Source organism: Elaeis guineensis, chromosome 13 (assembly GCF_000442705.2).
Source record: "Elaeis guineensis isolate ETL-2024a chromosome 13, EG11, whole genome shotgun sequence".
Classification (NCBI taxonomy): Eukaryota; Viridiplantae; Streptophyta; class Magnoliopsida; order Arecales; family Arecaceae; genus Elaeis; species Elaeis guineensis.
The window spans coordinates 17,581,788-17,591,917 of NC_026005.2; the positions used below are offsets into that span (position 1 = coordinate 17,581,788).

The 10,130-nt window shown below is 38.8% G+C and overlaps 1 non-coding gene and 1 pseudogene across 1 annotated transcript; both read right to left on the reverse strand.

Moving 5' to 3' along the window:
- Positions 1 to 284: 284 nt before the first annotated feature.
- LOC140853108 (rust resistance kinase Lr10-like) lies at positions 285 to 5,915 on the reverse strand (annotated as a pseudogene).
- On the reverse strand, positions 4,170 to 4,273 carry LOC140853511 (U6 spliceosomal RNA). The gene has a single exon (XR_012136581.1). It is a non-coding gene; the product is annotated as a U6 spliceosomal RNA (small nuclear RNA).
- Positions 5,916 to 10,130: the final 4,215 nt, after the last annotated feature.

The window sequence follows — 10,130 nt, forward strand, 5'->3', positions numbered from 1 at the left end:
GGTCTCTACATGCACAAAGAATCTCTCCTCTCTTTTTCTTTCTATACACTTTTTTCACTATCTTCGACATAGTTCTGTACATAGTTTTCTACATATATTAAAGAGACACCAAAGATCCCTTTAAATAGAGCACTGTGTGGATGGAAGTTTGACTCTTACCTTGACTCTGAAGATATAAACCATTTAAACATAAACTCTTAATTAAATAAGGTAATACTAGAGATAAACTTCTATTTCAAATAGGACACACATAAAAATAAATAAATAAATAGGGTCCTAGTTGGCTATTGCAAGCCCAAAATCTGAATCTCTGGGGTGAAATTATGGTCTAGGAGGATGCTGTGGGGCTTGATGTCAAAGTGTAGAATTTGAATATTGCATCCCCGATGGAGGTAATTGATGCCTCCAGCCGCTTCCAAGGCTATATCAATGAGTTTATCCCAAGTGAAAGGACCATGACGTGTTCCATTTGACGAGATGTACTTATCGAGTGATCCATTAGGCATGTACTCATAGATGAGAGCACCCTTCGATCCATCTGAACAGAATCTGATAAGCTGCACGATTTTTATGTGGTGAATCCTACTGACGGTAGAGACCTCGCTGATGAATTCTTCTCCATTGCACTTGGAATTCCCCAACAACTTAAACGGCAAGTAAATGGCCACCTGGGAATTTCCCTTTAGAAAACATACCTAAAGCCTCCTTGACCTAATTTCTCTTTGAAGTTGCTTTTGATTGCAATGATGTCAGTGTAGGCATACCCCGTTGGTTTCAGGGTTCTCTGATCTTGAAGAAACTTCTCCACAGTATTGATGGCCATCCGCTTTCTGCAAAGTTTGCAGACAACAAAACGTTAAAAGAGTTAATGGTGCAAATACAAACCTGGCCGGTATTGCCAACACTGCAAACAGAAGTTCTGATGCACCTACAAACAGGAGTTATACACAGACTTTGGATGTAATTAATTATTTATAATGATAAGCAAAATAGTTTGAGCTGTGAGTCTCAAAATCATTTGGGATGTTACCTATATAGAACTGTATAATTGCAATCGATATTATCACACCAACTGTGACCCAGTAAACAGAAGTAAAATAGATTTATTAAATTGGGCTGACAGAACCAGGCACAAATAGATAGATTGGGCTAGGCCACATCCAAAAGTATCCAATACCGGTTTTGTTAGTGGGCTGATCTAAATCTCATGGGAAAAAAAAAAAAAAGAGTGATTCTTTGTGCACCGCGTGCAGTGTAAAATTTTTGCACCGCACGCGGTAATTGATCATCGCGTGTTGTGGGTGGGGGGGTGGGGGGGGGTTTGGTGCGCGCCGGGGCGTGGAGTCAGGGAAAATAATTTTTTTTTAATGAGGGGTGGTTTCCGTGCCAATAACCGTGCGATGTAGCTCGTTCTACATCGTCTGTGGTGCAATAAGAATTTCGCAAAAAAAAAAAAATTTCTTCCTATGGAATTCAGACGGGCCCACTCATCAAATCAGTGCAGGATAGTCATGGGTATGGTCAAGCCCAGTCCATATAATTTTTTAACTGATTGTATTGGCCCAATCTAATAAATTTAACGGGATTTCCAACCCATTTATCCAAACATGAGGGCAAAGGGACAAGAGTAAAGACGATCCGAGGACTATCATAGGGCAGCTAAATTTTAAATGATTAGATGTGAGATTTAGATGGATATAAATGATGGCCATGTACCTTGATACTTTTGTAAGACAGGAGTGGATGATATCTAGACTTGTTGAATCTGCTACGCCTTTCATGACAAGAGCATCATCGGCCATAGGAATCATAGCTAAAGGTCTGCAGCTAGATAAATTGGTACTTTGGATCCCAATATTCAGCTTGATCGCCTTTTAGATGGAAAGGGTATCTGATGTCTCAGAGTTGTCCGCAAGATGAAGGAGAACAGCCTCTAGCTAATTCAACAGGGGAGAGGAGACATGAGAGCAGAGAATAGAGAGCAAGGTGCTGTTTCACCGTGGCTGCTGGTGGACTCTCGCATCAACCTTGAAGAATTTTTAAAGCCAACCACATCAAAAGCTTGAGAGGATTGGATATGTCGTCCTGTCTTGTCCTATTTCTTCTTGAATTTAGAATGCATGGAGCACACTTTTACTCAACAAAATTTGTTTTGAGAGGACAGTAAGCGTAGAGTTGCTAAACAAATTTATTCAAGAAAAAATAAAGATAGTATGAGGAAAAATAAAGAGAAGAAAATGTGGAATAGAATGTACTGATGTAATACTCACAAAGCGTACAAAAAGCAGCATGTAGTTAAGTCCTAATGAAACCAATTTGGAAGTTTTACATATATATATATATATAGATACGGACACAAGTTTCAAATATATATATATATATATATATATATATATATATATATATATATATATATATATATATATATATATATAAACATCGATAATAAAACAAGATGCCTAAAATCTGATTTTTCATCTTTGGCTTGATTTGAGTTTGTTGGATATTTAGAACCTAAAACTTTGCACAGGATGCTCTATGTTTCTGATCTAACCTACCTGTGCTTGGAAAATCATAGGTTTGACAAGAAAGATTTGGAAAAGTAACATAACTGGTCACATCTATCAAGCTTCACACCAATCATTTGTCTTAAAATTTTTCTTTTGGATTAGATAGCAAGGCATTTTTATCTTGACTCTCTTGTCAACTTTTAGAAAATTTCAAAAGCTAAACACATGGAAGCTTGGAACCATATTTCTGCTGCCCCTCCAAATTTGTCCTTTTTTGAAAGAATAGAACATTTTTTCCCATCTTGTCCCATTCCTTTTTGCAATTGAAATGTGTGGACCACTCTGCTTGCTTTGTTTTCAACCCCACCAAGTAGCTTTTCTCTTTGGCAAGAATGCATGCTACCATTATTGTGACCATCTTAGGAGATTGAATTTTATTGACTCTCCACATCTACTGATTCTATAAATTCTTAATGGTTCACAACCAAATCTTCCACGAGAAGACCATTAAATCTTTCATCTCCCAGATCTGCTCCTTTACCATCCCAAAATTTTCACCTCATCTTTCACGATAACGTTGGTCCTTAGGTATCCTTTTGTATCCCTCTGCAATTCAGTGCTATTAGAAGTCAAAATGGACCTATAGAACCTATTGCCGATCTTACGGAAATATATTTTATGCTGTTAGGAGAACACTATGTCATAGGATTTGAGACACATTCAATACTATTGTCAAAATGTAACAAAACATTCCACAAATAAAGTGAAGATAATAAAATAGTCCCTGAGCATATTTTGTTGGTAATGCTCCACATTGACACACGAAGTTATAACATCAGTATCTGTATCAATATGCTTCTGCAAGCTACTGCAAAGTGATTCATGAGAAAATTGAATTATTTAATTGTAGATAGCTGACAACTTACATAACCTTTTTCATTTTTTTTCTCTTGTATGAGATTTGAGCCTGAATCTCAATATAAAGGATTACCAAGGGTGCTGCAAGATCTGCAATGTCACCTCCCTCCTAAATTCAAAGCACCCAAAGTTTCCAATATACAACTGAAAGTGGGCCTGAGCACTGGCTTCCTGCCTTCATGTCACCTGCATGCTAATCTTGCTGCTACCATGCATATTAGCCCCTTAGCCTTTGCCTACCTCAGAGTCATGCCTCAATGAAGGGAAACCAAAGAGTTGCAAGTCAGGTACCCTTATACCATTAAAATGACAATAAGCCATGAATTATTATAGAAAAGTGCTTGGACGCATCATTTCATAGCATCAGAGGATCCTGCGTATGTGAGGTATTGTCCACTTTGACTCATGACTATCTTGGAGCTTTAGTAGATCTCGGTCATTTAGAGTCTTACGATTTTGTCCTTTAAAAGATACATCACGGAGGAGAGAAAGTTCTAATCGGTATAAGCTATATTTTCTTTTGACTCACAACCGATGTGGAACTAAATATACCCTCTCTACACCACAACAGATATAATATCCTCTATCCGTGGGACTTGTTAATTTGCGTAGGGCCATCTAGCTTTATTTTAATCAATTTATAAGTATGAAAAACACACTGTCCTTCATGAAGATTTTCTCGGAAGGAAGATGTCCTTCTAGGTGGCTCGTGGCTCTTTCTTAGGAATGATGGTCCCAAACAAAAATGTTTTGAGTCATTTTTCAATTTGTGCATATTATGTTTGTGCAGAGCCATGCTAATCTTCTGTGTGTCATTCCAATTTTATTGTATGCTAACCGTGAGCCGTTGGCAAGCATACATGCCACGTGAACGACACAACTGCCCATAGTGCTTTTGTCTGTTCCTGACTCGCATGGTAAGTTTTTCATCAAAAAAAAAAAAAAAAAAAAAAAGACTCGCACGGTAAGTTGTGGCTCTCGTGACACGTGGATACCTACATCAGCATACAGGTTTATCACGCCTCGCTCTTTATTACCCAAATAATTGTTTAATTGGATGTTAGGTGTATGTCACTTGATCACATCAAAGGAAACTCTCCAACTCTGACATCAATCCAATTTTGGCTGTATTTTTGATATTTTCTAGATGCCCATGTCACACGCTTGTAAATTATGTTTAAGTATTGAAAAGCTTGGTATCACGAAAAGAAAGGTAAATTTTGCAAAAATTATATAGTAAACAAATTCAAGATAGATGGTGAAAATTTGAGCAATATCGATGATATTTATCATAACCATGGATTCTGTTTACAAATAAATACATCCTCTAAGTTGCTCTGTTGACATCTATACTTCATTTAGAATGGTACAATTTTCTCGATCCGATGAGGAAATGAAAGGTTTGGTGGGTAATTCTAAGCTCTGCAGATCCCCAGTCAGCATCTAAATTTCCCTTGTCATGGTGGGATAATCTGCTGGATTCCACTATCTGGACCATAGTGCTACAATGGCAAGCTTTTTCACAATCTCTTCTTCTCTTCTGTTCATCTTCGTATCCAATCCTAGATCCAGTCCATGATGAACTATCCATTCATATACCTTTTTTTTGGAAATTAAATTTCGTTCTGATTCTCAACTTCAGGATCCGAATTCTTCCTGCCACCCGCCATTTCCAATATCAGCATTCCGAAACTATATACATCTGACTCACAAGAAATTGTTACAAAGTTTCTAGGGTACATTTCAGGTGCATCGTTGCCCATTGTGCCCCTAGCTGCTGCCATGGTAATAATGCTATGATCCCTTGAGTACAGTTTTGCAAGACCAAAATCTGAGAACTTCGGCTGGAGTCATGGTCCAACAAAATGTTATGAGGCGTGATATCAAATATTAATTCTGCTACCTGGATTAACCAATGTGTGATTTTTTAGGATTTATCAAATATTAATCCGCTTCTAGGGAGATATAGGACTGGATGATGGGCATAGAGCTGGCAACAATGAATGTGATTCTACGAGGTGCTTCTTCAGTTGATTTAATCATGGATTTCTCAGTAGCCTGAATTATTCGCTGGTAAGATACCATTCTTTCCGGATAATTTTGGTGTAGCGACTATTGTGTGATGCGTGTGAATCTAGTTGTCATCATGCATTTCTTGGAAGTTTTTTCGTTCTATATGATAATATGATGTATCATGTGAACGTTGAAAACTTGATCGTTCCTTAGAATTTGCAACTTGTCCTTAATTTGAAATGGTGCAGCTTCAATCTATCCGTGCACATGGAAACTGTCGCAGATGGATTCAGGTGAGGTCTGCGACAACCGGCTTTTATCATATCCGTTCTTGTTAGTAAAAACAACCGCAGACCCCCGCCCCACCCTCCTCTTCACCTGCACCCTATCTCTCTGTCCTTGCCTAGCCCACCGGATCCGGTGGATTTTCCCAATGAGGCCTGTATTCTGGTGATACATGTTGCAGGCCTCCATTCCAATTAGTTTGGATATTCCTCAAAGTAAATATACAACAGACACAGATATGACATCTTGTTTCTAAGCTGAAGATCTGGACAAGCCTCGGCAGCTGCCGACCAAGACCTCGCTAATCCAAATCCAGCTGACTCTTTCCTCTGCCGACCCAAGGTATTTCAGTCGGCCTTGAATGATATATTCAAAAAGGTTGACTTAAAGCTTCCGTGCAGTTTTTCAAATCACGTAACCACTGGGAACAACTAGCGACCAAGTGGATAAGACAATGACAATCACCAAATTTTAGAAGATCATGCTAGAAATCTTGAGATAATGCGCCCGAAAACAATTGAGACAGCTTCCTACGTCTCTCTTCTCACATGGCACTTATCTCTATTTATAAATAAAGACAAACAGGAGACCTCTAGGTATGCAATCTCTCACCCTCGCACTCCTTTCCATCTATTTGTGAGATTCTAACTTGAGCGTTGAAAGATCCCATCAGGGCCAACTTCGGTTAGAGACTTCTTTTGCAAGTCCAGTCATCGTCTTCCTGCTGTCGCCATCTACTCCAGCTGCGTCGGTTTTTGAGTCAGAAAATTACGGCAACAACAATTATTGTAAGGGGTGTTTGGATGAATAGACTAAAATCTCATTAGATTTATTGAATTAGGCCATTATAACTTGTTAGAAATAGGCTTATAGACTGGGCTGAGCCATATCCATAGATACCTAGACTGATTTTGTTAGTGGGCCAGTCCAAATGCCAGCCCAACCTGTAAGTCTATTTCTATCTGATTGCAATGTCCGAATCCAATGAATTTAATGGGATTTTTATCCCATTTATCTAAATAGGCCCATAATGATTTCATTTTCCTGTCCATAGGTATTTACATGAATATGAGGCAATATTTTTGGACTGACCAACTGGCTGGTCTATAACTAGTAATAAGGAACTGGAAACTGTGTAAAATTAAAACAGAATATATTGAAGCCGCATAGATTTATGTTTTTTCGATAATATTGATCGATATGATAAAATGATTCGAACTATTTCAAAGATCCCGCATGCATTTTGTTGCATTGTTCTTTAGTCAACTAGAGTAAGGATCTCTTAATTGACGTTATTTTTTTCGAAGTTGGGTCATTTTATTGCGTACGTTAAAGCAGTTGGATGCTTTATTTGGCCATTGCATTTATTTTGAAATATTGGCCTTTGCATTTGTTGTGGATCCGTTACTATTTTACTTGGTCTGTCGTTTACGTGAACCCTAAGCAATTGTTAGTTTGTTACGTCATAATTGATTTTTATTGAGATGAATAATAGTTAGTTGATTATTATTCTTAGATGGTTGCAATAGATACTATTTTACTTGGTCTGCCGTTTATGTGAACCCCAAGCAATTGTTAGTTTGTTACGTCATAATTAATTTTTGTTGAGATAAATAATAATTAGTTGATTATTATTCTGCTGGTACTCTCAGGAGTAGCACAGAAAAAGCATAAGCCCTGCACTGGAAATTCATGTGTGAAAAAAAAGTTCTTGTTATGGTGTAGAGAGGACTTCTTTAGTCCCACATCGGTTATGAATCAAGAGAAAATATGAGTTATATGGATTCGAACCTTTTCTCCTAAGGTGAGGCGTCTTTCAAAGAACAAAACCGTGTGGATATCCGATCATTAAGACTTATTGAAGCCTAAGGCCCACCGAAGTCTAAAGATGATCATTAAGACTTATTAAGACTTTGGTTCACAAAGCCGGGAGAGTTGGCTCCTGAACTATGAGATAATTTTCCGCAAGAGAGTTTTTTTGCCTCATGATCAACAAACCATCCGCTTGCTAATGGCAGAAGGCCATATTAGAGGAGATGGATTCACGCTCTTAGTGAATCTTTGGGACAAGTTCAAATACAAGATTTATGCAACCATTCTGAACCTCCCCCTGCTCTGCTGGACAACCGAGGCTGTCTTTTTTTGATGATAAAGGAGGCTGCAACAGCAGCCACCTGGCATTTATTTCAAGAGAAGTACGGGAATATACAGAGTAGCTAAGAAACAGAGATTACAAGGAAGAGAGTAAAAGCAGAACATTCTAGCCAAGATTACAAGAAAGAGTAAAAAGCCTAGAGGGAAACAAAGGCATCCTATGTCATCATCCTATGAGTAAAAATTCCATTCAACATGAAATTTCCAACCTGCTCAAATTAGACGGAAGACAGCAAAGGTTGCAGATATGCTGAAACGTTGAAGACTTCATCTCATATTGTTGAAGCCCGTGAGTATCACTAACAGCTGGATGATCTCCCAGTCTCTTGCAGTAGCTTTTGAGCTCAGAGAGATGCAAAGAAAATAGAACACTGATATCCGTCCAAACCAAAAGAAGTAGATAAGATAAACTGCTTCGATTTCAGAATTGGATAATGGACGACCGAGGCTGTCGCCACCATTATTTTAGGCTTCAAGGTACCTCACAGAGTGAGCAGATCGAGCATGCATTGGGAAGATTTAACGAGATTCAGTGTCGTTTTTTCTCTAAGAAAAGATTTCGACAATATCCCAGAAATGATGGAGGTAAGGTCCTCACTCTTAGAAAGTTTCGATCATGGGTCTCAGAATAAGCACCTCACTTTGAGGACGACACATCATCGGTCTCTCAAGATGACCAAAGTGATGCAGTAAATGGTGAGTGGGAATTTTGGAACCAGCCATCCGGGATCGGTCACCAACAAACCACGCATGGCGGCACCACCTTAGCCGCAAAGCACAGCCAGAACAGAAATCCAAACAGAGGAGGCCAGCATCTCCATTCTGGGGAATCAAATGCCCAGGAACCGAGCCATGACCAATTTGGTGACGTTGGATCCATAGGTTGAACCAACTTGTGCTAGTTCCCAACCCATACTGGGCATGCCTTTGGTATCATGGCCTGCTGACGTTGTGGGAAGAGCTCTCAACAACCCTCTCTCCATTTCAAATTTTAAATTTGAATCACACACCCACTCCTTTGGATCAGACATGGGTTCTTTGCAGACATCGTAGGATTCTTGCACATGGTGGTGGTTCGAAAAAGAATTGCTCCAGCTTTGATGGTACTTGCATGGGACAAGTCTGCATGTCAACAACTGATGTGGCATTTCATGTCATTGATGCTCGCATGTGGGGATTCAGGGAGACATGTGTGGAACATCATCTTCAAAAGGGACAAGGTGTCGCAGGCAGGGCATTCACATCATGGAGGCCATGATTCTTTAAAGATATTACTCAGTTCTCCAAAATTGTGTATCCTCTAGTCCATTATGCTCGAATGTTTGGATTGGCCTGCTGTTTTGCTCAATGCTTACAGACTACTCAGACTGGACATGATGATTATGTATTCGAGTTCTTCCTGTCTCTTGACTGCAACTGCAAGAATGTTGGTGAACAACTGGCATTGTTGCAGTCAATGACAACCATGATGGAAAAATGTTTTTGTAGCCTAAAAGTTATCACTGATGTAGAACTACAAGGAGGATCATCTCTTGAAGTTATTGACATGCTTGAAATTGAGAGTCAAAAATCGATCGGAACCTAAACCAATCTGTATTTCAAGCTGTGAGAATGGTCTTCATACTTTCCCTGAATGTAATCCTGTTGAGGGCCTTAATGAGATGCAGAAAGAGAAAAATGCAATTCCTGAGTTGTCAAAACAATATTTCCTGACAGATGCTAATGATGAAAGGAATACAAAGATTGTTGTTGATTCAAGTGGTATTGGAACTCCTCGTTCTTCCTTGGTCAATAAAAATAATAGGCCACTTGAAAGGAGACAAGGTAAAGCTGAGAAAACAATCAGTCTAGAGGTTCTCCAACACTATTTTGCTGGGAGCCTGAAAGATCCTGCAAAAGCCTTGGAGGGAAGCTTAAGCGTGCAACTGATGCCTGCAGTCTTTTTTTATAAGCTCTTACTTAGCTGTATTTATGGATTTTAAATAATGTCAGTAATGCAATGTGCCTCTACGAAATAATCATCATTATTTTTTTCCTCCACTGTTGTCTCAGTCCAATTCATGATGTACAATGGGCCTCTGCTTGTTTATCTTCTTACTCGTATAACGGGAAGTTCTGGGATATTGACTCAACCACTAGATTCAACTGTTTTCAAATTTTTAATTTTCTTAACATACAATAATGAGTCTTTATAGAACCTCAATGCTCATCAACCATTTATGTAGGGTCACATATATTGCATGTGCATAA